General features: G+C 49.2%; 1 protein-coding gene across 7 annotated transcripts in view; it reads right to left on the bottom strand.

Moving 5' to 3' along the window:
- CTIF (cap binding complex dependent translation initiation factor) overlaps nt 1-27107 on the bottom strand; it is a 324350-nt gene that overhangs the window by 275321 nt on the left and 21922 nt on the right. The window contains exon 1 of one of the 7 annotated variants that reach the window (XM_061400118.1): nt 10372-11059. The exons of the other annotated variants lie outside the window; for them this stretch is intronic. The gene's annotated coding sequence lies outside the window, so the exon portion shown is untranslated. Of the gene's footprint in view, nt 1-10371; nt 11060-27107 lie in introns of those variants that run through there. 7 annotated transcript variants of the gene reach the window in all.

Below are 27107 nucleotides of genomic sequence, written 5' to 3'. Positions count from 1 at the left end.
CCTGCAAAGGAACACGGGAACCAGCCTGCTGGTTTCAGTAACAGAAAAGAATATAAACCTCTTCACCCTCAGAGGATATTCAGGTTGACTTCCCAGAGCCGAACAATGACAAAAGTTACAAAATAAAGACGCTGCCTCCGTGAGGTGTCTCTCCCCTCCCCTGGGCTGAAAATGTATGGTCACATCTTAAAAAGAAGGCTGGTAAGACTTTAGTCCTTCACCCCTCTCACCCTCCCTCTCTCTCTCTCTCACACACATGCAAAGACAAACTCACTACTACCCAACTGTCTACTAGAAGGACAGGTCTAACAAGTAGAGTGCTGAGTATTCAGAGTTTTCAACCTAAAATACCAGGAGGAGTCCTACCCCAGAATGACCCAGAGTGAGCCCCACCTCACAGCCCCTCTCCAGCACCAGAGATGGGGTGACGCCTGCCACACCACTATAGGGTGAGAGCTCCTTTGCAAAAAGAAGTGTTAGCGTCTCCCCACTCAATTGTCACTGTGACCTTATTTGGATGTAGAGTTTTTGTAGATGCAATCAAATGTGAGGCCATCCTGGCATAGGACGGGCCCTAAAGCCAATGGCTCTTGTCCTTGTAAAAAGAAAAACATGAGGACAAGAGTCAGACACAGAGACACACACAGGGAGAAGGCCATGTGAAGACAGAGGCGGAGACTGCAGCTACAACCCAACGGACCCCAAGGACTGCCAGTCACCCACCAGAAGCTGGGAGAGACCAGAAGGGATCCTCCCTCAGGGACTTTAGAGGAAGGTCGGCCTGGCTGGCACCCTGACTGCAGACTTCCAGCCTCCAGAGCTGCAGGAGAATAAACACCTGTTGTTCTCAGCCGCCCAGGCGATGGTGATGTTCCAGCAGGAAGGGAATACACACACACCTCGTACAGGATCCACTGCAAACTCCCAGCTGTGTGACCTGAACATGCCCCTTCTCTGGGCCTTGGTTTCTTTTCTGTAAAATGTAAAAAGCTGGGGCAGCAGTCCCTTCCAGCTCTGGCCTCCAGGTTCCCTGATCCACTAAGTCTCAGGAGGATGGAGGAAGTGATGGTGGGGAGGGCGGGGGATGGACGCAGGGGAGGATGGGGAAAAGCAGAGGGTGGTCTCCCACCGCCCACGCTGGGCTGACCATGCAGAAACAGTCAGAGGGGATCGGCCTACCTTGATAAAGGATAGGTCAAGTTCATCTTTGCAAGCTTGCATCCTGCCCGGTACAAGATGGTGTTACAGGAGAGAGAGCAAAGATTCTAGAGGGAGTCATTACAGGACAGAGGTTTTCCTTGTCTCACATTTGCATCAGAGTAATAATGCAGGATCAGGAAGGGGAGAGACCAGAATGGGAGCAGCAGAGAGGGCCCTGCAGGAGGCTAGAATCGGGAAGACTCAGGAAGGAGGAGGAGGAACAAAGACAAGATGCAGTGAGGGTTGTGCAGGCAGCAGTAGGGCAGCTCAGTGAGTGTGTATGTGTGTGTGTCAGTGTCAGAACGTGTGTCCTGGGTTATGGGCTTGGGGGACAGGAAGGGGAATCGCAGCAGAGGGTGCGGACAAGGACCAGGGGCTGGATTTGGGAGGCGCCTGAGGCCAAAGTGTCTTGGAAACAGTCAAGCGCGCACTGGACTGGGATCAGAAGGCAGACCTGGTGTGGAGAACAGATGTGATGGTCCAGGGCACTGGGGCAACAGCCAGGGCCACCCCAGGGGCAGGAGGGCCCAGGAGGTGGGCAAGAAGAGAAGGGGCTGGGACAGGGCCCTGAGAAGCCCCCATCTCACCAGCCAGAGACAGGTCCCTGTGGGGAGGTCTGGGGGACAAGAACGGCAGGGGGCACAGAGGCAGAGGCGGGGGAGGGAGTTGGGGGTGCAGGGTGTCCTCAAGCGGAGACCAAGTGAAAAACAGCGCAAAGGCGGACTGGACACAGGGGGTCCCATAAAGTTCAGGCTCCTGTCACTGCTCCCCAGAGGCACTGAGGACCGCGGGGCCGCACCTATTTCCAGGTCTCACCAAAGAAACACACACACGGTAACTGAGGAAGCAAAGAAGGAAGAGATGCAACGGCCCGGGACACTGGCTGAACCACAGCTTTCCACTGCTAAATGCGCACGCACTCTCATCAGCAACATCACAGACCCTGAAGACGCCCTTCAGCAAAACGTAGAAGGGGGATAGGTTATGTCAAAGCATTTCTCTTTTTGCACAGTCAGAGCACAACTAAGTCAGGTAGAAATTTGAGGAGACAAAAAAACACGTGCACAGGACTTTCTAATGTTTTTGCTTTTATACAACCCAGAGGCTAAAGAAAAAATAAAGCAAAACTGTCTTAAATATGTCATAATCTTCTGTAAAAAAAAAAAAAATATATATATATATATGGTTAGAACTGGACTCATAGATATTTAGAGCTGAGAATGACCTAGACTCTCATTTTCCCTGTGAGAAAAGTGAAGCCCATCAAGTCAGCAGGCCCCATGTCACAAATCACATCATTAATTAGTAACTAAGTCAGAACTAGAGCCCATGTCTGTTGCTGCAACACAAACCAAACCAAGGCTAATGACCTAATTCAAACTTCATTCAAACACTGCAATGCCCCTGTCTGAAGTTTGGGAAGTTCAGTTACGGTGAAGAGAGTACAATCCAATAGTTTGTTGGAGTTTTCAATGTAATTTTCAAAACTAGCCTTCTCAGTTCAGTTGTCTGACACTCAGACTGGCCATACAAAGTGGTGGAGGCTGTGTGGACTGTGTCAGCGGTACAGCTGTGCCAGGCCACAGGTCAGGCACCTTCCTTCAAGCCCTTAGCACTTGAGAGTCAGCAGGGGTACCAACATCATAACACTCACAAATGAGAGTTCACCCAAGGGAGAAACATCTACAGGTTGTTATTGCTTTTACTTTTTATTTTTTTTAATTTAGTTATTTTTAACTGAGGGATAATGGCTTTACAATATCGTGTTGATTTCTGCCATGCATCAACATGAATCAGCCATAAGCAGACACATGTCCCCTCCCTCTTGAACTGCCCTCCCACTTCCCACCCCGTGCTATTGTTTTTTCCAGCTCATTTATAAAGAGTCATGCAGTTGAAACAGCAAAGGACAGCATGAAGGAATGGGAGTGTGGAACAGAAAGAGAGCATCCCTGAGCAGGAGGACTTCTCAGTGGCTAGGTCATCTGCTCCGAGCCGATCCCCGCCCCCGGGAACTGGAAAAGAAGCTCAGCGTCCTTTAGCAAAGTCCCAGGGAGCCTCTCAAGGCTGGAGCAGGCTGCATCTCTTTAGATGGAATATCAGGGATTCAATGAAAATCCCACAGGTCCCGGTCCACAGCTTTGTGTCCTAAGAGTATGATGACTCTTCACAGTGAGCCTTTGAGGATATGCCATCCACCAAGTCTGCATGGGAGCCTGTGCTGGCATCTTGCCCAGCAGGTCATCCCTGGGGGCATGGGTGGTGTGGGTGTTCAGGCTGGGTGCCCAGGCCCCATCCCAACCTCAAAGAAACCATGGGGCCCCCTGCTGGGCCCCCACCATGCCACACACTGGCACTCCACAAACACTCCCAAGGCTGGCGCTGGTTGGGAGCATTACATTACCCTGCGGGTCCCAGGTGGGGTTGAGAGCGTGTAGGCCAAATGTAAGCTTTCTTTAAAGGTAGTATTTTATCTTCAGCATCCAAATGATTTTTGTTCTGCTCTCGATGCCTTTCTTTATTTCAACAAGACAGATTTTTTTCATACAATATTCTAGTGCTGTTGACACTCCAAATAGATGTACCACTTTGATCCTGCAGCTCGGTCTGGCCCTGGTACGGGAAGGTGTTTTGGGCTTGAGAAATTTGGCAAATGGCAATACCTCATTCCGGCTGCTCCCTGAGCCCTGTCCCCTACACAGGCCCCAGCCCTCCAAGGGAAACTGCAGAGAATACAAGATTCACGGGGACCAAATGGGAGAGGCGGTCACTGTGCCCTGAACAGGGGCCTTCTGTCCTCACTAGCCCTGCTAATATGCTTTCAGAACCACTGATGATCTTCCAGGGTGATGGAAATGATCTTTATTTTGATCTTGGCAATGATTACACAAATATAAACATCTGTCAAGATCCCTCAAGCTATGCACTTAAGATTCATGCATTATCCTGTATATAAATTACATTTCAGTAGAGTACTGTTACTATTAAGAGAGAGGGAAAAAAAACACTGATGGCTATAGGAAGTGTGATTTGCAAACCAAATGGTACACAGCCAGTTTCTCCACCTTGGAGACTATGAGAGACGGAGGAGCTGGGAAAAGAGCCGGGTATGTGGGATCTGGTTCCCTGACCAGAGATCAAACCCAGGAGCCCTGCATTGGGAGTGCAGAGTCTTAGCCCCTGGACGAACAGAGAAGTCCCCTATTTGTAGACTTTTTGATGATAGCCATTCTGAGTTTCCCTGGTGGCTCAGACGGTCAAGAATCCACCTGCAATGATGGGTAGACCGGGTTCGATACCTAGGTTGGGAAGATCCCCTGGAAGAGGGCATGGCAACCCACTCCAGTATTCTTGCCTGGAGAATCCCCACGGATAGAAGAGCCTGGCGGGCTACAGTCCATGGGGTCACAAAGAGTTGACCAAGAGCAACTAAGCACAGCACAGCACATTCTGACAGCTGTGAGGTGAAAATCTCATTGTGGTTTTGACTTGCATTTCTCTGATGACTGGTGGTGCTGAGCATCTTTTCATGTGCCCGTAAGCCATCTGTGTGTCCTCCTTTGGAAAAATGTCTACTCAAGTCTTCTGCACATTTTTTGTTTGGATTGTTTGGTTTTTTGATATTTTATTGTATTTAGTCCTAATATTTTTGGATGTCACCCTTTGATATATGATTTGTAAAGATTTTCTCTCACCTTCTTGATTGTTTCCTTTGCCATACAAAAGCTTTTTACTTTGATGTAGTCCCACTTGTTTTTTTTTTTTTTTTGCTTATGCATACCTGCTGATGTAGGCATCAATAATGCTTCTTGACATAGCCAAGATTCTCTGTAGACTGTTATAGGGCCCTTACTGCTTGAGGAGGAAGCAAAACAATGACATTATTCTATAACTCAAATACATACTGTTTAGAATGTCAAGATTGCACTTCTCATGAATTAGATGACTCAGATTGTATGAAAATAATGGGTAAATTTTTGTTACTTATTTCTTAAGCATTTTATACCCATACTTCAAGGTCATTCATACTTTCACCTACTTATCCTTATTATATTGAGATGATAAGCTGGTGGGAGGGGGGTGGGGGGAGTGGGTAGGTGCAAGGAGGTTAGCCTGCACTGAAAATCAGCAGGGTGGGGTCAGGTCTCCACCCGACTCCAGATGTGCCTGGACCAGTCAGCATCCCTTTCTGGGTGTTTCCTCATCTATAAACTGAAGAAATAGGCTAGTTCCATAAAAATAAATAAATTAATGCAGCTTCTCGGGTTCTGTCTTGCCTCCTGAATTACACACAGTGTAAGTCTGGGGAACAGGAATCTGCATTTTGATAAGCTCCTTGGGTGACAGTAATGTTCTTCGGGGTCTGGGACCAATATTTGGGAACTGTGGGCAAGGTGCTTATGAAGGTTCTGACCTCCAGCGGTAACACGGCCTCCTTTGTGGGAAGAACAGCAACACAGGGCCAAGAGAAAGGTGTAAATAAATAGGACTGACACAGAAAGGCTTCCCATCTTACGTCCTCTAAATCAAGAGACTAAACCCAGACTTTAAATCTCAGAAGGGTGACCCTAGGGACAGAGGAGCCTGGTGGGAGGCCGTCCATGGGGTCGCACAGAGTCGGACACGACTGAAGCCACTTAGCAGCAGCAGCAGCAGCATACAATTGTGCAGTCTGTGTCTTGCTCAAAGACACTTATTCAAGAGAATAAGTGAGAGCTGGGAGTCAGCTCATATCCCATTCGTCAAACTATGTGCCTGGAAGCAAGGCTGCAGCCACCTGGGGGAGGGGAGGGTTGTTTTCATCAAAATCCTTCCACCAAGATAAGGGATATGCTAAGTCGCTTTAGTTATGTCTGGCTCTTTGCAACCCCATGGACTGTAGCCCGCCAGGTTCCTCTGTCCATGGGATTCTCCAGGCAATACCAGGGTGGGTTGCCATGCCCTCCTCCAGGAAGCTAAGGAATGTCTTTTCCTAATTCTGACAAAGGCACTGCATTAAGTCAGGAGTGTCTGCAGAAAGACCATCCTCAGAAAACATGCATGTTCTTTTGACATGTGTTTTCAGCCCTAATTCCTTAAAGATGTAAGTGACTTGATATTCGAGACCTATCTTGCCTTTTCCAACTCCAACAGTCCTCAACTTTGTCCCAGTGTTACTTGCCCTTCCCCAGACATTCCTTGCCTCTGCCTTGCATGCTTTGGTCAAGCTGCTGCCACCACCTACCAAACTTTTCACCAGTGAGCTACCCAGTCGTTGGCACCTTCTGCAACCCCTATAGGCAAATTAATCTTCCCTCCATGTGCCCAGCATGGGGGATGGGACAACAAATGAGACAGGCGTGTTCCAGACCCTCACAGACCTTAGGATCTTGTTTGAAGATGATTAAAACACTGATTACAATAAAGCGTTGAGTAAGGAGAGTGCGCAGCAGCAGGCATGCTGTCTGTTAATTACAAAACGAATGCATCATCCTCTAAAAATAGTCCCTCCCCTGTCCATCTACAAACCTAGAAACAATGCAACCTGAATTCAAAGCCCTCTTGGATTGCTAGCACTCTCGTCCCTATGATGTCTAAATACTTGATACTCTGAGATAATTAAGGTAACAGAGCATTTGTTAAAATTTTCTGCAGCATCTAATTCTGCAGAGTACCGGCTGGACATCAATTCTCTGCCCTGATCCACCTCTCTGTCCTTCCTCGGCTAAGAACCTATCTGGCCAGTGCTCTGAGCACGGCTGGCCCCACCAGCTATCTTGGGGAGACTCTCCCCAGGGCCAGGTGGGATGGGGGTCACACGATGGGTATGCCCCAAAGGTGGGCATTTCCTCTTCAGCACTTTCCTCTCTCCTCTCTTACCCTCCATCACAGGCATGGCTGAACAGGGGGTGAAGGGCAGGTCCGGAGGTGCTGACACGCATTCACCCAGCTCTAAATTGGCACAATCACCATCAATGCAATTCAGCAGACAGTGACAGAACCTGCTCTTCTGAGAGAGGGTGGAGCAGAGTGACCGAGAGCATGGGGTCTGAAGCCACAAGACTGGGAGCTGAGTCCAGGCTGTCACTTAATTCTTCATGCTTCAGTCTCCTTATCTATAGAATGGGATTGGTCCATGGGGTTGTGGTAAGGACTAAATCACCTAGAGTTAGCAAAACGCTTTGTATATAGCATCTACTCAGGGCTTCCCTGGTGGCTCAGAGGGTAAAGCATCTGCCTGCAATGCGGGAGACCTGAGTTCAATCCCTGGGTCGGGAGGATTCCCTGGAGAAGGAAACGGCAACCCACTCCAGTATTCTTGCCTGGAGAATCCCATGGACGAAGGAGCCTGGTAGGCTACAGTCCACGGGGTCGCAAAGAGTTGGACACGACCAAGCGACTCCATTTTCTTTCTTTCTAGCATCTACTCAAATGCTGATATTACCTCTACTGGTACTAATACTCCAAATGATGATATTATTACTTCCACTAGTATGAGTCCTCCTTACCCCCACCCCCACACCCATCACCACCACAGCTTCTGTTTGACCACCTGCTAGTTGAGAGGTCACAAGGTAAACAGGAGGAAATGGCACCCACTCCAGTACTCTTGCCTGGAAAAGCCCATGGACAGAGGAGCCTGGCAGGCTACAGTCGATGAAGTCGAAAAGAGTTGGGCACGACTAAGCGACTAACACACACACACACACACACACACACAAGGTAAACAGACCGTCCCTGTACCAAGAAGCACACACAGCACACAGCCAGCAGGGGGACCTGGCCCAGTAAGCCTCTGAAACCCACTCAGGGAACAGAGGGGACCCTGACCCAGGAGGCATAGCAGGGAGGCCCTGCCTGCTGGATGCCCCCAGAGGACCACTCAGAGTCGACACCACACCCAAGCGCCTCCTTCATCCAACGCTATGAGGCCCTGAGGAGTCTTCTGCCAAAGTCTTTCAAGTCTCATCCCTTCCTCTTTGTTCCTACTGATGTCTTTACACCACCCATTGCACCGCCATCGAGTCCTCTGTGCCAGCTGCCTGGACAACCGTGGCCAGCTCCTGATGGCCCTTCCTGTCCTCACTGAGCCTCTAATCCAGGTCCCAGGACTCAACCCAAACAGCTCCAGGAGCTGCAGTTGGTCTTATCACAGCTCAAGGCTGCGCAGAGGGTGCAGGCTCCACCTCCTGTTTCCAGGGAAGCTTCACTCTGAGGCCTCTCTCCTCCTGGCCTCGAGATGCCAAGTCACACGGGACATCCCCACAAGCAGAACAGCCCCAGAATGGGACCCTCTCCATCCAAGTCTAACCTGCCCCGATCCAGCAGGGCCACTGCACTCATCTCAGACACAAGGCCTCCCCTGCTCTGGCCCACACTGACCTCCTGCTATCCAGCATTTATCTCCCAAGCACACCCTTTGCCACTTAATCATACCTCTCTCTCCCTGAATGAAGCCTTAACTCCTTCCCGCCTGCCATCTTTCCTTCCGGTGACAGGTAATAACACCTTGTTGGGAACCAAGTCCTCACTTAGAGCTCAATAAACACTTGCAGGATGGACACACCCTTGAGCTTCCTAGTCCCACACGAGCAATAAAAAGAAAGAAATGAGGTGAAGGGTCGCTGGCAGTCTGACCCTAGGGAGCAAACTGGACGGGAACCCCATTCTCCCAGGCACTTGCTTCGCTCCATTTTTTGCCAGCAGAGAAAGCCCTCCTGCCCCTCGCCGGCTGCTCTTTATTCCTGGTTGGCTTCCCTCGGAGGAAGTGCCAGTGGTGAGAGAAATGCCAAAAAGAAAGTCTGCAGGAATCCAGCGAGAGGAGGGGAGCCTGCAGGCCCAGCCCGGCTCGGGCAGCAGAAAGGAACAGAAATTAAGAAGAGAAGCTCCCGGAATGTGGAGAGGAGCAAGGCAGGGCCAAACTAAAGCCCCCAAACCCAAGGGGGTGGCAAGAATTATTTCTGCAAATACAAAGAGCAAAGTGTAATTTTGGACGCAGGGCTAGTTAGTTACATAATTCAGACTGCATTGTGGTAGATCTCAGGATTTTTCCAAAAGATCAATTTTTTTTAATAAAAGAAAATAGCTGCAGAATTTATGAAAATGGAGTACGGCTGTCTCACCTGCTCTCACTGTGAAATGGGAAATTTATGATAATAAATGGGGAGGGGTGCGGCACGATGCTGAAGCAGGAATGTGTAATAGCGTGGCAAAGTCACAGCATTTATAGGAAATTGTGCAGAACAGGCAAACCTATAGAGAAACAAAGTTGATTAGAGGTTGCCTGGGACTGAGGGAGTTGGGGAGGATCGGGAGTGACTGCAAATGGGTACAGGAGGTGATGGAAGTGTTCTGGGCGACAAGACTCTAGAAAATGACGTCTCTAGACAGTAAGAGACGGCTGCACGACACCGTGAATATATTCAAAGTCACCAACTTTAAAAGGGTGAATCTGGGGAATTTTCTGGCAGTCCAGGGGGTAGGACTCCGTGCTTCCACGGCAGAGGCACCCTGGGTTCGATCCCTGGTCAGGGAACTAAGATCCTGCCTGCTGCACGGTGCAGACAAAAATAAATAAACGGGTGAACTTTATGGTATATGAATTAAATCTCAAGAAAGCTTTTATTAAAAAAAAAAAAATAGAAGGGAAAGGACTGGAAATGAGGGCCATGAAGTAGCTGAGGCATGACAACTGGGTGTCCCAGCTGAAGATGAAGGAAGACCAGGAGGAAGTTCAGGTTGAGAGAAGTGAGACGGATGGAAGGATCCTCCACGGTCTGGATAAACATCTCTGAGGGTGAAAGACGAGGTCCCCAAAAGACTGAAGAGTCAGACATGACTCAGCAACTGAACATCACCACCAGCAAAAGACTGTTTCCTTCCGGGGGGGGAGGTGCTTCGGACACCACCCGCCTCAAAGCCTGAGCCCCGGCCCGGCCCTCTGGTCCCCAGGCAGGGACAGATGGAACTGTTCCCATCACACGGGCCACTTTGGCAGCACTCAGGGTTTTAAGAATAATCAGCAATTTCAACCTGTTAGGACTATTTAGCTCGAGGATGGAGGAAGGCAGAAACCAAAACCACACACAAGACAAGCCCTGAAATTCCCCAGCACCAAAGCTTACGAAGAATAGAGAATCTCAGTCTAAGCAGAAGTATGTAAAAGGTGCGTCTGAGCAGCCCCAATCCTACCTGTGGCCTGTTTCCTTTGTTTGCATCAAATCCTGTACTTAAAGGCCTCCACAGGACTGGGTTTATGTGGTCTTACTGGAGACAGTGTCAGCGATTAAACAGTTATGCCTCCGCTGGCATGTGAATCTGGAAACGAGCAGAGCCTCCGTTCGAGGTGGCTTTTCACCTCCTTGTTCTGGTGTTTGTGTTGGCTGAAGGACAGAACTGCATGGAGAGAGAACTCAGAAAGCGAGAGGGGTGTGGAGTGAGGCCCCAGGGGATGGATGCCGGAGCGATGGAGGGGAATGGGCAAAGATCCGCAGATGAACGGACAGGCTGGTCCCAGGGAAGGGCCGTGAGGTACCAGCAGGCCTGACACCACCCCAGGTACTGTAAGAGGCTATACCTTTCTGGTTTCCCAGTAGAGATGGTCAGGCCCAAGGAGAAGGGGAAAACACCAAGCTGTGTGAAGCGTGTCTTTCCTGGGCTGGCAGGTGGCCTGGCAAAGCCCCAGAGGCCACTTGTTTGCCCTTCCAAAGGTCAGCACTGCCCTGGAGCAGCCTTGGAGTGAGTGACCGCATGCCCACAGCTCCCAGAATGCAGGCCCACTCCTTAGCACCCTCTGGTGCCAGGGCAGGCGGGCAACACCTGGGCACCCTGTGTGCTGGCCCTGCTCTCCGAGGTCAGGGAGGGACAGTCCACAGGCTGGAATTATTCACCAGTGAGTCCTGTCTGAGGCTCAGTTCCACCACACACACATCTGTCCAGCGCAGGCCCGCCTGGCACACGCCCTGGGCCCTCCATAAATGTTTGTTGTTGGTTCCTTGTGAAAAAGCAAGATTGGGACTGCAAAAGCACTCTCATTTGCTAAGGCCTTAATCCAGGCAAAAGCCCTGACTTCCACAGTTTACCTTGGAGAGAGGAGACTACATAACTGGGTGCTTTATTTACCCCGGATTAACCAGGGCTTGGGGCTGGGGCCACAACCCAGCACAGACCCGTGCTCAGGGCAGCGTTTCTAGAAACACATGCCAGGCAGGGAGCATTTCTAACAGTCCTGACATTCCAGAGGAGGAGAGCCCGACCAAGAGGCTGGGCCTCCATCAGCCATGCCTGCCCCGTTGTGGGTGAGGCGGGGCTCCTCCACAGGGCTCGGGGAGGGAAAGTAAACACAGAGCTGACTGCTTCTCGGCCCGGAGGATCTCACACCAGCATTCACACCTCTGCTCATGGAGCAGTGCTGTAACCCCGCTGCATCATCAACCCCCTCCAAGGCAAAAGAAAAGTGAAAATTAATCTAATTAGAGGCAACAGTGTTCACAGTAAGGAAAATTCTGGTATTCTGCCAAGCGTCTCTCTTCCCAGCCAGCTTTGTGGGCAAAGGGCATGGGGTTTGGAGCCCCGAGGGCCTAAACTGGAATTCTGGCTGTCCCTCAGCTCCGTCACCATGGGGACAACTCTCCAAGGGGCAAAAGAGTCACTGCCTTACAGAACTGCGATGAGGGTCCACGAGAAAAGATGTAAAAGGCATGACGCCGCTGATGGATCTGAACGAAAGCAGCCAGCTTGCCCCTTGTCCCTCATAGACTCAAACCCTACCCGCCCACCTGCCCAGTGGCCTGCTTGGACGTCTCAGGAGGAGGCACCAGGACCTACCTCCCTCACCCCTAGATTCTGCCCCTTGCAGCAGAGGCAGAACCCATTTCTGGGGGGGGCCTCCAGGAAGGGAGGTCCCCAAAACCCTGCCACACCCAGCCGCCAACACCGTTCATAGCTGTTATTGTCTTATTTCATCCGGACTGGACCTGGACCTGGAAGCACTACTTCTATCATCCCCATTTAGAGATCCAGAGAAGCTGTAGGTCCTGGGCTAAGTCACACAGGAAGTTATGCCAAGAGGCGGATCTCAAGACAGTCCACTGCTCTAATGAGACAGCTGGTATTTACTGAGCATCCAGAGATTCCACTACGTTGCCTATAGGGATGGACGTGTCCACACTTCACAGTGTGCTACCGGATGTCCAGCAATGCGGAAGCAGGAACATTATGCTCTTTCTAGGCCTAAGACTGGAGGCCTTCACTTCTGTGCTCTGAGGGAAAGCAGCCACCTTGAAACAAGGCCACGTCCACTGAGACCACCATGTTGGAGGGAAGCTCGAGCTAGTCCCAGGAGAGTTCTCTCTCCCTCACTCTCTCTAACGGTTCTGTTTCTCTGAAGAATCTGCCTACTCCAGGCTTCTCAAGACAGTGAGCCAAATATGATTTGCCTTTGACCACTTAATCTGCAGGGTCCTGCTCAGACTATCTGAAGGAAAAGACTGAAAATCACTAGAAACAGGGGATTGGGTGAATATACTAATATACAGTCACATGACAGAAAAAACAAGGAAGATCCCTGTGCACTGATTCACAGGAAAGATCTACACAGTGTTTTCCGTAAGCTGAAAGGAAACAGGTACAGAATGGAATTCCAGGATGGTCCCTTTGATGGAAGAAAGTGGGGAAAAATCAGAATGTATTTTTTGGAGTGCATGGAAAAATGAAAGGAAAACAAATTTTATTGAAAGTGATACAGATTACGGTTATGCTTTTTTAATTTACTGATGTATACGATACATATTGATTAATTAAGTGTCTGGGATTTGCTTCAAATAATCCAGAGACAGATGAATGAACAGCAGAAAAGAATCAAGCATGGCCGCGTGGTGAGAACTGAGGAGGCTGGGTGGTAGGTACAGTAATTCATGATATTAATGCAATTCTGTCTACTTTTACATCTTTTGGAATTTTTAATAACAAAAATTTTCTTCAAAAATTGTTACCTCCAGCAAGGAAATAAGAAGGCAAGAAGGAAGGGACAAATGGATGGGGACAATGTGAAAACAGTATTTCCATACTTCACAGATTATCTTTTTTTTCTCTCAATTCTTAGGATGCAATTCACATAGCATGTGAAATTCACATTTCATGTGAATTAACCATTTCAGACATCTTAAACTGTACAATTCAGGGGCATTTATTACGTTCACGCTGTTGTGTAACTGCCACCTCTACTTACTTTCAAAACATTTCCATCACACCAGAAGAAAACCCTGTGCCCATTAAGCAATTACTCTTTATTCCCGCAACCTCCCCACCCTTGCCAAACACCAACACTCATTCTGTCACCATGGATTTACCTATTCTGGATGCTTCATATAAATGGAGTCATATAATACGTGCCTTTTGAGTTTGACTTCTTTCACTTAGCATGTCTTCAAGGTTAGTCCAAATTGTAGCATATATCAGTGCTTCTTTCCTTTTTTATGGCTAAATAATATTCTATTGTATGGATATACCACATCTTGTTTATCCACAGATTGGTTGGTGGACATTGGGGTTGTTGCCAAAGCATACCTTTTTATTTTGACTTTATTTTTTAACTGGGTATTATTTCTTCAAACAAAATTTTTAAATTAAATTTCTATTAGATAATGAATGTGAACCCCCAAAAAGGCAGGATGAGCATTCAAGGGTAGATTCATTAAACAGTTAGGCAGCCTGGCAAGAATACAATAAGAAAGCATTCAAAAATATGAAAGGAAAAATGGATAATAAGTTGTAATTACTTATATTAGGGGTATGTGATTATACCACACAATTTATAATTCTTTCAAGCGTGAAAGAACGACTTGAGAACCTCTTTAGGGTAAAGCATTGGGAGAATGGGCGATGACTCTGGCCTGGGTTGGGAGATGGGGCCGGACCATGAGGGTCTCCACCCCAGGCTGGAACCAAGCCAAGGTGTGATGACATCTGTCACATGCTGACCAAATCGCTCATCTCCCCAACCAAGGGGAGGGCTTGGGCTTCTACTCCCTGTGTCTGCCCAGAGCACTCAAAACCCATGGAGCACTGGGCAGCTGCAGAGTGGATGCTTCCTGAAGGACCAAGGACAGCTCACCAAAGGGTCTTGGTGGGAGTTAGGGGCACTTTTCAGGGAGGTGACTTGTAGGCCGGGGCAGCCAATGGCATTATTTCCTATTTTGTGTACTAGGTCCCCAATTTTGAAGAGCTGCATCTGTTGCTTTAAAAACAAAGTGAAAAAAATTTAGTTGCTCATTCATGCCCAACTCTTTGTGACCCCATGGACTGTAGTCCGCCAGGCTCCTCTATCCATGGAATTCTCCATGCAAGAATACTGGAGTGGATTGCCATTTCCTTCTCCAGGGGAATTGTCCCAATGCAGGGATTGAACCCAGATCTCCCACATTGCTGGCAAATTCTTTACCATCTAAGCCAAAAGATCTGGAGAACTCCCTGCCAAGCCATTGGTTAGGACTTGGTGCTTTCACTTCCGAGGGCCCACGTTCCATCCCTGGTTGGGAAACTAAGATCCTATAAGCCATACAGCCAAAAAAGAAAAGAAAAGTTTGTAAATACTATTATACTATCTCAGGAGAAAGAGCTCTGGGTTTTAGCTGCAGCTCTGATCCCAGGTGGGTTACTTCCCCGTTTTCCAGATATAAATAGTAATTCTTGCCCCTCCCTATATGTTGGAATATTAGATGGTCCAGAGATAATCAAGGTTTTGAGTTCCTCATAATAAAGATGTCTGGAAACACAAGGGGATATTATGATTCCTGTGGCTTAGGTGGGTGGGGTAGACTCTATGAGAAGAGAAGTCAGTATATGTAATTCAGCTCAGCAAAGTAATTTCATCTTCTAGACTTGACCTAGAGGGAAGAGAAGCATCTGAGAAGCTAAACAAGCTGCAGATCACCACCACAAACCTCCATTTAGTTCTGTATACTGACTCGTTTCATCCCTGTCACTCATCTTTTGGAGTAGAATTATTCCACTTTCTGAAGAGGGAGAAACTGAGGCTTGAAAAAGTAAATGGCTTGTCCAAGTCCTAAGTGGGGCTAGGCCTCCAGTCCCTTGTTCTGCTATTCTCTGAGATGCTTGGTCCTGTGGGTTTATTGACCGCTGCTCAGAAGTGGAGTTTCCCGTGTCTCCTTTCATTCATCTGCCCTGTCAGCAGCATCTCCTTTTGTGCCACAGGGTGCTGGGTGCCAGACAGATGGTACGGAACACAGAGGCACGCCCTCGGGGAGCTGTTTGTCCTCTTTGGCTCACTGTTACAACATGCCATGGCAGAGGCTGCTACCTGCTTAATCAACAACCATTCCCCCATTCGTCCTCACTAAGAGAACCTTGGGTAAGTACTCAGCTGAAAAACTGCATTTCCCAAGCTCCCTTGCAGACAGGGGTGATCAATGAAAACTGATTCCAGTTCCTCCTCCTCCTTTCCAGAATGACCCTGTGTGATGGCTGGTACTTCAGCAACCCTGTTGGACCATGAGGTGACCTTGAATAAAAGGGCCAAATACAGAGGCTAGTGTTACAAAAAGACGGAATTGGCCTAAGGCCCATAGAATCAGCATACTAGCTCTGGCCAGCCTACCTCCAGGCCTCTTTGAGGCAAGAGAGACATACAGAGATAAATAAAGCCCTGGCTATTTCTGGTGTCTGTTACTAACCAACACTCATGGGCAGGTTCCTTTGACTTAGACTGCATGTTTTGCACGTATGAGGCCCTGGGTTCGATCTCCGGAATTTCCAGGACAAGTCAGTATTTTGGGGCTATTTCAAATCCTAAAAGATGATGCTGTGAAAGTGCTGCACTCAACATGCCAGCAAATTTGGAAAACTCAGCAGTGGCCACAGGACTGGAAAAGGTCAGTTTTCATTCCAATCCCAAAGAAAAGCAATGCCAAAGGATGCTAAAATTACCACACAATTGCAGTCATCTCACACACTAGTAAAGTAATGCTCAAAATACTCCGAGCCAGGCTTCAACAGTCCACGAACTGTGAACTTCCAGATGTTCAAGCTGGATTTATAAAAGGCAGAGGAACCAGAGATCAAATTGCCGACTTCCGCTGGATCATCGAAAAAGCAAGAGAGTTCCAGAAAAACATCTACTTCTGCTTTACTGACTATGCCAAAGCCTTTGACTATGTGGACCACAACAAATACTGGAAAATTCTGAAAGAGATGGGAATACCAGACCACTTGACTTGCCTCTTTAGAAATCTGTATGCAGGTCAAGAAGCAACAGTTAGAATTGGACATGGAACAACAGACTGGTTCCAAATCAGGAAAGGAGTACGTCAAGGCTGTACATTGTCACCCGGATTATTTAACATACATGCAGAGTACATTAAGAGAAATGCTGGGCTGGAGGAAGCACAAGCTGGAATCAAGACTGCTGGGAGAAATATCAGTAACCTCAGATACGCAGATGACACCACCCTTATGACAAAAAGCGAAGAACTAAAGAGCCTCTTGATGAAAGTGAAAGAGGAGAGTGAAAAAGTTGGTTTAAAACTCAACATTCAGAGAACTAAGATCATGCCACCCAGTCCCATCACTTCATGGCAAATAGATGCAGAAACAGTGACAGACTTTATTTTGGGGGGCTCCAAAATCACTACAGATGGTGACTGCAGCTATGAAATTAAAAGACGCTTGCTCCTTGGAAGAAAAGTTATGACCAACCTAGACAGCATATTAAAAAGCAGATACATTACTTTGCCAACAAAGGTCCTTCTAGTCAAAGCTATGGTTTTTCCAGTAATCATGTATGGATGTGAGAGTTGGACTATAAAGAAAGCTGAGCACCAAAGAACTGATGCTTTTGAATTGTCATGTTGGAGAAGACTCTTGAGAGTCCCTTGGACTGCAAGGAGATACAACCAGTCCATCCTAAAGGAAATCAGTCGTGAATATTCATTGGAAGGACTGATGTTGAAGCTGAAACTCCAACACTTTGGCCACCTGATGAGAAGAACCGACTCATTGGAAAAGACCATGATGCTGGGAAAGACTGAAGGTGTGAGGAGAAGGGGATGACAGAGGATGAGATGGTTGGACGGCATCACCAACTCAATGGACTTGAGTTTGAGTAAACTCAGGGAGTTGGTGATGGACAGGGAGGCCTGGCATGCTGCAGTCCATGGGGTCACAAGGAGTCCGATATGACTGAGTGACTGAACTGAACTGATAACTCAGTTGGTTAAGAATCTGCCTGCAATGCAGGAGATCTGGGTTCAATTCTTGGGTCAGGAAGATCCCCTGGATAAGGGATAGGTCACCTACTACAGTATTCTTGGGCTTTCCTTGTGGCTCAGCTGGTAAAGAATCTGCCTTCAATGTGGGACACCTGGTTCGATCCCTGGGTTGGGAAAAGCCCCTGGAGAAGAGAAAGGCTACCCACTCCAGTATTCTGGCCTGGAGAATTCCATGGACTATACAGAGTTGGAAGGTGTCAGACACCACTGAGTGACTTTCACTTTCACTTTACCCTAAAAAATGTGCATACCTCAGTGGCTCAGTGGTAAAGAATCTGCCTGCAGTATAAGAGCACCAGGAGATGCAGGTTCGACCCCTGGGTGGGGGAAGATTCCCTGGAGAAGGGCATGGCAACCCACCCCAGTATTCTTGCCTGGAGAATCCCACAGACAGAGGAGCCTGGCGGGCTACAGTCCATAGGGTTGAAAAGAGTCAGACGTGACTGAAGCGATGTATTTAGCACACTCCAAAACAACAAAGGCTGCCAGGCTCTGAAGAGATCTGCACTGGTGTGAAGGGACACGGAGGCACCACAGTCCAGGAAAGAGCCAGGCAACTCAGTGTGAATGGAAGGAGGCCATCCAAACCTCACAGCAGAATCAAAGAACAAATCCTCCAACCTGGATGCCAATCAGGGGACTGAATGGGCCCTCAGGGCACCAGGTATGGGGGCGAGGGGGGTGGGGCTAAGTGTAGGCTCTGTCCAGACTGCCCAGCACTGTGGTCCCTTGAGCCCAAGGCACCTGGACCAGATCTCTTGCTCCAAAGTGCATCTCAAACACGTGGGGCGAAGTCTGGCTCACCTCCATCTGGAGCCTTCACACCCCGGCCTCTGATCAACTCCAGCCCCAATCCTCACTTCCCTGCACTCTCCTCCAAGTCTGTATCCTTAGAAGACCCCAGCCATGCAACACCAGGCCTTTACATACAGTGTTCCTTCTGTCTTCAACATTCCTGCCTCACTTCTTGGCCAAACCCACTCCCCTGCATCCTTTGATGTACCTCTTAGTTTATTCACCACTCCCACTAGGAGCCTTCCCTGACTCCGGGACGGGCCAGGCACCCCCCCAAGGCCTCGCACGGTGCCCTGGGCGTCTCCCTCCACTCTGTGTGTAAGCGTCTGGCTCCCCACTAGTCTGTGCAACCCTTCAGGGCAGGGACAAAGTACTCAACTTCTAGAATTGCTCTTGAAGTCTCTCCGGCCAGAGGAGACTGCCACATGCCCCTCTGTGCAAAGCCCAGTTCTGGCATGCAGTAGGTTCTTAATAAATATTTATGATGGAAGGACAGAATCTCATACCCAACGAGCAACTGACTTTATTAAAGTCCAGTCTCCTCGGCCCAGGGTGACAAGTGTTCTTCCTCCCAGTAATGGTCAGCTTGTATGCTGTAACAATCACGACACGGTTCCCTGCAGACGGTCAGTCACACGTGCACTTTCCTGGTTACATGTGCTCTCCTCCTCTCTGCGGGGTGGGGAGGGGCCTCGTGGTTTCCTCTCCTATTTCCGGGGAATGGGCTCCGTTTACGGGGAGGGCTGGGAATTAGTCAACTTGGCCACATCTGCAGCTTTGGTAAGAGTGAATGTTTGCAGGTGGAAATCGCTAACATCAGGCTTAGATAATACTCACCATTCACTGACCTATGTCTCCTGGCCCTCTTACTAACCAGGGTCCAGAATCACAGCCCCCAAGAGACAGAGGTCAAGGATGAGGTCAGGTGGCTGCCAGTATAGACTCAAGGCTGGCCGCTAGGACAGTAGGGGAGACATCCAGGCACCAGGCGGGAGCCGAGTGGTCGGTGTTGCCCCCCATCCCCAAGCCTGGTCGGACCCCTGCACTTGCTCTCCTAGAGCTGAAGGCACAGGAGACCCAGTGGTGCTTTTCAGCTGTTCTGATCGTCAACTGCTGTAAACCGAACTGGTCTTTGGGAGAGGAAGATTCAGCAAAATTTTAATTACAGGCTGTCTCCCTGCCTCTAATGGCTAGGCTCTGCAAACGTAGTACTTTAATCACATGGTGTTAAATCACTTTTTAAGTATACCAGTGAGGTTGAGGATTTAAAGGAAACCTATTATGAAGTTTTGCATAAAGCAAGTTAATTGCACTTTTTTGAAATTCGGGGGGTGTTGTTTATGAAGTTTACATAAGTGAATCTAATTCAAGTTTGCCAGGCACACCAAATCATTTACGTATCTATGTTTGCTTTGTCACAGTGCTCAATGGTGCCCATGTCCCCCAAATCAGGTCTCTAAAAGCTCCCGGGAATTTTCAACTCTCAATCCCTTTCTCCTCCAGAAGTATGCCTTTCCACTTAAAACTGTGCACACTCTGGAAATTCTTGGAAAAGAAAAAAATATATATATATGTATGAAGGGCTGAATTGTGCCCCCTCCCCCAAATTCATATGCTGACATCCAAACACCCAGTTCCTCAGAATGTGACTGCCTTTGGAGGCGGTACCTTTGAAAGAGGTGATTAAGGTGAAGTGAGGTCATTAGGGTGGGCTTGGGGCCAACACAACCGGTGTCCTTACAAGAAGAAGAGGTCAGGACACAGACACGTGCAGGGAGCACAGTGTGAGCACACAGCGAGAAGCAGACATCCCCACGCCAAGGACAGAGGCCTCAGGAGAAACCAGTCTTTGCTCCTGGACTCCTAGCCTCCAGAGTCATGAGCAAATGAACCTGTCGTGTGTAAGCCCCTCGACGGTGGCACTGTGTTACGGCAGCCTTCTCTGAGCAGACTCGCGGAGGAGAGTCCCCGCCGACAGGCTGCCCCGCTGCTGAGCTGCGTGACCCTGGGCGGGCTTGCAGCGCTGGCTCAGGGCCCCCAGGCCCCCCTACCTCAGTGGGCGTGGGGGCATTAAATGCAGATGCTGTGGGCTCACGTACCCCTCCCTGGTTCTCTGACGCCTGGACCACATCCCTCACCCACAAGAAAATGAGATTTTTTCTCTCTCACTTCATGCTGTCTCCTAGACAGGAAGCCAAAGAGAGAAAGAGATCCTGGCACCAAGAGCCTGGATTTTTTTTCCCCCCTTGATTTAACACTTCACTCTTAAAAAAAAAAAAAAAAAGCATTGTCACACATATTCATAAAATTGAGACTCCCAACAAATCTGTGAAATAACCAGAATTAGAAATCTTACTTTCATTTTACGGATGAGGTAAACTGAGGCGCAGACAGTGATTTATCCATGGCCCGCCATGAACTTGATGGAGAAGGAACCCCTTCTCTGGACTTAACATTTGTCTGCTCCCAGCTCCCTCCCACCATCAGACATCCTCAACTCTTGCCATTACCAGGCTACTTATCTGCTGCAAAACCTTCACCAGCTGCCAGAGAAGCCCCCCTGGCCTGCACCGTCTAACCTCTCTCTCCCCGACTGCCAATTCCACTGTGACAGACCAGCCACACTCACGTTACCACACCTCTGAGGACACTCTCCCCGCTTCTTTCTGACTAGCTAGGAGCCACCTCCTCCAGAAAGCCTTCCCAGACTTCTCTGAGCTCTTTCCACCTGCGCTCTCAGGCCCAGCCATATGAAACTACCCTGAACAGTCTTTGTTTCACTTGCAAATTGCTTAACCATGGTAGTCTCTAGGGCAAGGAGCACACCTTCCCACAAGCTCCATATACCTGGGCACAAAGAAAAGATCAGTCAGAGAGAAAATTACCTCTGCAATATAAACATGTGCAGAAAGCACTATTAATATTTACAAGCTCAGCTTCATAAACAGAATCCCCTTCTTCCCTGACTTCCGCCATATCAAAGGAGTGCTGGAAGTCCCCTCTGCCCAGCTGGCCTTTAGGCACAAACATCCTGGTTCCCTCTGTCCCTGGACATCCCAACCACACCCCTCTCCAGCCTCTCTGGCACAAAGCCAGGGGTCCTTAAACCAATACCTACGTAACTCCATGAGCTACTATTTAAAGATCCTAGAGGTCTTTCTTTAAAGATAACCTCCTGTTGTAGGACTAGACCTTCAAGTGAAACGACGTGTCTGTTTTCTTCACTTGCTATATTCCCAGCACACAGAAAATTGCCTGGCACATAGATGCTGCTCAAAAAAAAAAAAATCTTTTTAATAAATTTGTTGAATAAACAAGAATAGTATTAATATCTCCTTTACTAGTCACTTTAGATTTTTAAAAATTTGAATAATTGAATGAAAATCCAAATCTCAGACTCTCCGCCAGGCCTGAGTGAGGCACGCTGCTGGCTATGGGGGTTGGTAAGCCAAATAGAGGAGTGTCCAGGAAGCACTGTCCTTTAGACACAACTCCACCAGCATCTATCCCTTCCCCAAGTCCCTCTCTTGTCATCTTCCCAGAGCTGTCCTTAAGGGGGTTTCTGTAGTCTTTCCAGAACTTTCTTTTTTTTTCCTGGGATTGGAAAGAACCAGAACCCCACCCCAAAGGGGAATTCCTCTCAGAGGCATTTGAGGGAAAGAGGCTGGCCCCTGAGGCAGCAGGTGCTGTCCCAGCTGTCGCCGAGCAGACTGAGCAGTGGAAGGGGTGGCAGCCCCCAGGGAAGGATGTCCCCCCGGGGCAGTGGCTGGACCCATCCCCCACCTAGCCCCCCAACTTTGTGAGCAAAGTCCCCACAAGCAACTAGCTCATCTTGGCTGGGAAAATCTCAACTCTTTCCCCTCCCCCAAGGTGCCGACCAAACACAGGACCTAATCTTGAGTTTTATGTCCTTTCTCCTCCGTACCAGCTTTGGGGAGGCCTAGGGCGTGCCGTCCTCTGAGACAGGTGCAAAGAGGAATCCTGGATGGGTCCTGGAGGCTCATCGTCAGGAGAGGAATTCTGCCAAAGCATACACTAGGCAGCCCCTCTGCTGGGATGGAGACTGCACCCCGGCACAGGAGACGGAGGGGTACACACGCCCTAGGAGAATACTGGACTGTCCTGAGTAGGGGCGCATCCCTGAAGGGAATGATGCAGGAGAAACCTGCAGAGGCACAGCTGCAGGAGATGCTGGAGGTTCCGAATCCCCAGCTCTGTGCCAGGTGTGAAAGCTTCTCCTCTCCGTGGGTAATGATCTCAGATCATGCCTTCCCAAGGTTTCCTGAGCCCAAGTCCAGATCTGCCCCAGGACACTGCTGCCAGGTGACCTGGAGCCCCTCACCGCACCCCCACTCCCCTCCACCCCATGGCCTCCTGCTGCTCCTCAAACTGATCACTCCCCCATAAACTCCCCTTCAGGACTCTGTCCTTACCACTCGAGTCACCACTCCCCTCCCAGCTCCTCCAGCTCCCAAGTGAGTGAGTGAGTGAAAATCACTCAGTGGTGTCTGACTCTTTGCGACCCCATCGACTGTACGGTCCATGGAATTCTCCAGGCCAGAATACTGGAGTGGGCAGCCTTTCCCTTCTCCAGGGGAGCTTCCCAACCCAGGGATCAAACCCAGATCTCCCACATTGCAGGCGGGTTCTTTACCAGCTGAGCCATCCTCCAGCTCCTGGCCCTGCTTCATTTCCCTTCAGAGCACACACTTGGGTCCTTGTCAGTGGCCAGAAAGCTCCATGAGGCTCTGTTCCACTCACGGCTACACCCCCAGCTAGCTGCTGGGGCCTGGCGCATGGTAGTATTAATACATACTGGCTGAGTGAATGAACGCCTTCCTTTACACACCACGCACTCGCCCTACTGATGGTTTTATCCTCCTGCGTGTGTATATACACATGGAGACACTGAGGAGGTAAGGAGTGAGGCTCGGCTAGGAGCCAGAATGCCCAGTAACCACAGCCTTGGTCTGTCAAACAGGCTGGAAACTTCTGCTGCTCTGTTAAAAAGCCCACCGAGGGCTTCCCTGGTGGCTCAGTGGTAGAGAATTCGCTTGCCAATGCAGGAGACACAAGTTCGATCCCTGGTCTGGGAAGAACCCACATGCCGAGGGACGACTAAGCCTGTGAGCTGCAACTACTGAAGGCCTGCTTTCCTAAAGCCCGTGGTCCACGACAGAAGCTACCGCAGCGAGAAGCCCGAGTATCGCAACTGGAGAGTAGCCCCCGCTCACCGCAACTGGATAAAGCCCTCGCGCAGCCATAAATAGGTACGTAAACAAATCTTTCAAAAGCCCACCAACATGCCAAGACCCCCAACTGAAGGCTCAGCTCTACAGGTGGCCTCCTGGTCAACAGCCCTGGCAAAGGAAAGGCCACCACTTCAAAAGGATGGTGGTGCGGGCCAGCCAGATAGCCACGGACCCAACCTTCCCACGGCTGGGAAGATAAGTGATGCTTATCTAGGCATGGGTGTTACCTGTATTTCTGGATGGCCAGGTGATCAGTCTGTTTCCCACAGTGTCCAGCACGTAAGGGAGGGTTGCTACCATTCCTAGGAGCTCACATGTACTGTCACCAGGCACCTTCCTAAAGCACATGTGACAGCCCCCTTTAGCCTCCTAGTGGCCCCAAGAAATGAGTGTTATTATGACCCCATTTACAGATGAAGGTTAACTAAAGCATAGCGGTCTGTTCCTGGTGTCGATGGCTGGTTCCACAGCGTGGTGGAAAGGACGTAAGGTTAAGAATGAGAGCACAGGGCCTCTGGTCCTGGTGTCAGCTGCCAAGTCCTGTTGTGAGACCGCTAATCTCTCAGGGTACCTATGAGGCAAGAGAGCACCTGGCAAATTCATAACATGACACAAATGAGTTGCCACCAGTGTTATTTAAGACTACGATGATTCTGATGATTTCTCAGCTGTTTCCTAGGAGGGGGTAACGGAAACCCCATGCCTAGGGAGCTAAAAGTGGATACAGTCATATCCACGGAGGGTGGGGGTAGGCGTTCCATGACTCCCCACGGAAACCAAAACCTGCAGATACTCAAGTACCCTGACAGCCAGCCCTGGGAATACAGGGACTTAACCAACGGCGGATCCTGTAGAATGTTGGATCAAAGGCTGGTTGAATCCGAGGATACAGAAGCCGCAGATAGAGACCCAACTATCGGAAAAGGTGCTGCTGATGAAGACTGGGACATGACAGAGCTGTGGGGCTCAGGATCTGTGGAAAACAGGTCTGTAATAAATAGGACCTCGAAATAAACTTTAAAACCAAGCTAATTAAGTATATGAAATTATTTGGCAGAGCTGCAAATCAACCAATTGCTATTGAAGGGGGAAAAGGATACAATATGTAAAACAACACAGCACTGAAGTGATGAGGTGGAGATAATTCTTCACTTTGAAAGTATTTCAATGCAATGGGGGCCCCACATTTTCAGTAACAAATTATTAAAAACACAACCACAAACACTGGTAAGGTATCTTCCCAGAGAACCAAGCTTCTGTTTTCAAAATATCCTCCAAATGAAACAGCCTCACTGAATTACCTGCTGCTTCCCAGGGATGGTTAACCGTGAGGTGAATGAGGTCAAATATTCTGCAGGATAAGTTAGAGGCAGGCTGTGGGGACCTTCGTTGAGGCCTGGGGAGGGGTCGTCCGCAGCATATGGAGCTGCCCCGAGCCTTTTCTCGAAGAGAAAATCTGTGCCCCAGCAACCCCACCCTAGCAGGACCTCCACCCACACACTGGCAGTCCCACCCCCAGACCCACAAGGCCCCTGCTACCCTTCCAGGCAGCCCGCAAAGCATCTGAGCAAAGCAGGGATCCCACCCACTCCCACAAAAGCCCCTTCTGCTTTGGGACCTTCTCGCCTGCGGGACACCAGACCATCAAGTCCAGGCACGCCTAAAACAGGCAGGAAGGCAAGGAGAGGGGCTGGCAGGAGGGAGCACTTATGAAAAGCTGGCTCTGAGGATAAAGAAAACCCTGATCTGGATAAACCGAGAGACAGTGAAGTGTGGCCTGAAAGCAGCCAAAAAGAAACTGGAAGACTTTTTAAAAAGTCTTTTCTCCAAACAGAAAATCTCTGAGAAGGCACTGGGATTTCTGGTTGCCAGGAAGATAATTTCATCATTGGGCAGGGTGGGGTGTTGGGCAGGAGGAGATGGGGTGCTGGCTGGGGGAGGAAGCAGAGCCAGGGGCCCTGAGCAACAGGGGAGTACCTAGAAAGACCCCACCCTACACACCCTAGGGGGTCCCAAGCCCCACTGGGCACAAACCTAGGAGAAAAGGCAGGGACACCAAAAAAGAACGCCCAATAGATACCATGGTTTAAACTAAGATTTCCTCCAAGATCCCAATCACCTTCAAACTATCCCCAGGTCAAGGTCAGCTTCCCACTGGCAATAAAAGTGAGTCACCCTCCCCCTCTGCAGCTCCAAAGGTCAGAGAAGGCTATACTTCCTCCCTGAAGACTGCCCCTTAGGAAGAAGGTGGGCTCAGACAAGACAGCTACTGTGCACACAGGAAAGACCCCCAAGGGTCCCTCTGCAGTCCCAGGCTCCCACCTCTCCAAGAAATGCTGCCGCCCATCTTTTAACTCCCCTGGGTTGATTTAGGGTTATTGGTAGGAGGGAGCTAGGCAGGTGACATTCAGAGTGGGAAGCCGGCCCTTGCAGAATTTTATGGCTCAATTCCGAGGTAAATCACTCTGGGCCAGAGAACTGACTCCACGTAGATTTACTTGTTTTAATATTTGTTTGGGGGCACTGCAATTAATTGAAAGATGCCTTCTTCCAGTTATGGTTCTGAAATGTTGGACTTTGGTCTCTGAGCACTCATTTTTATTGGGCATAATTACGATCATTTGTCAGGAGTCTTCATTCCCAGGGAACAGAGCTCTCCACAGTTACAGGCCCGCTTGAGCTCCCAACAACCAGAATCGGTTCTTCCTGGAGAAACCCGATCAAAGTAAGGATCCTACTAACTTGCTAACCTGACAGCCTCCAGGGGTTATCAGATTTGGTCCTCAGGGTCCTGGCAGCTGCAGGGAGAGAAGCCAAAGGATGAGAGGAAGATGCTGACCATCTCCCTATGAGATCTAGTCATCCGGCCTCCCTCTGCACATCAGGCCACCAGTGAGCAGCAGGTAAGAACGTGAACTCTGGAGCCAGACTGCTACACTCTCAGCTTGCCTTTGCCACTTATTCGCTGTGTGACCTTAGGCAAGTCACGTAACCTGTTAACTGTCTCAATTTTCTCATCTCTAAAACTGGAATGGTAACAATACCCATCTCACAGGGTTTTTATAAGAATGAAAACCAGTTGATAATTTGAAAGGACTTGGTAGAGCGCCTGGCATAAGCACTAGAGGAACTGATTTATCGTAAATCAGTAAAATGAACTGATTTCTTGGTAAATTGATCTGTTTTATTGGTAAAGTTATTTGAAGAAAGAACCGCATAGCTAAAATGAAGTTTGAAAATCATTATTTTTATATCAGGGGTCTACAGACTTTCTGTCAAGTGCCAGAGAGTTAATGTTTTAGGCTTTGCAGGCCATGTGGGTCTTGCTGCAACCAGCAGAAGGCAACCACGGATATACTTAAAGCAAAAGATGACTGTGCTCCAATAAGATGTCACTTAGGAAAACAGACGTCGGGCTAGCTTGGTCTGTAGGCTGTAGTTTGCTGACCCCGGGACTGGACCAAACTCTCTGTTTCACAGATGGGGAGAACACAGTGGGGAGTTATCTGAAAAAGCTGGAGCCCAGCTCTCTCCAGGCCAAGGCACACTCTAAAATCAAGAGCCCCAGGAAGGAAAAGAGAAGTCCACCGTGCTT

This window comes from Bos javanicus, chromosome 24 (genome assembly GCF_032452875.1).
Source record: "Bos javanicus breed banteng chromosome 24, ARS-OSU_banteng_1.0, whole genome shotgun sequence".
NCBI classification, from domain to species: Eukaryota; Metazoa; Chordata; class Mammalia; order Artiodactyla; family Bovidae; genus Bos; species Bos javanicus.
Note: the sequence above shows the minus strand (reverse complement) of the source record. Positions and strands in the feature narration are given on the sequence as shown.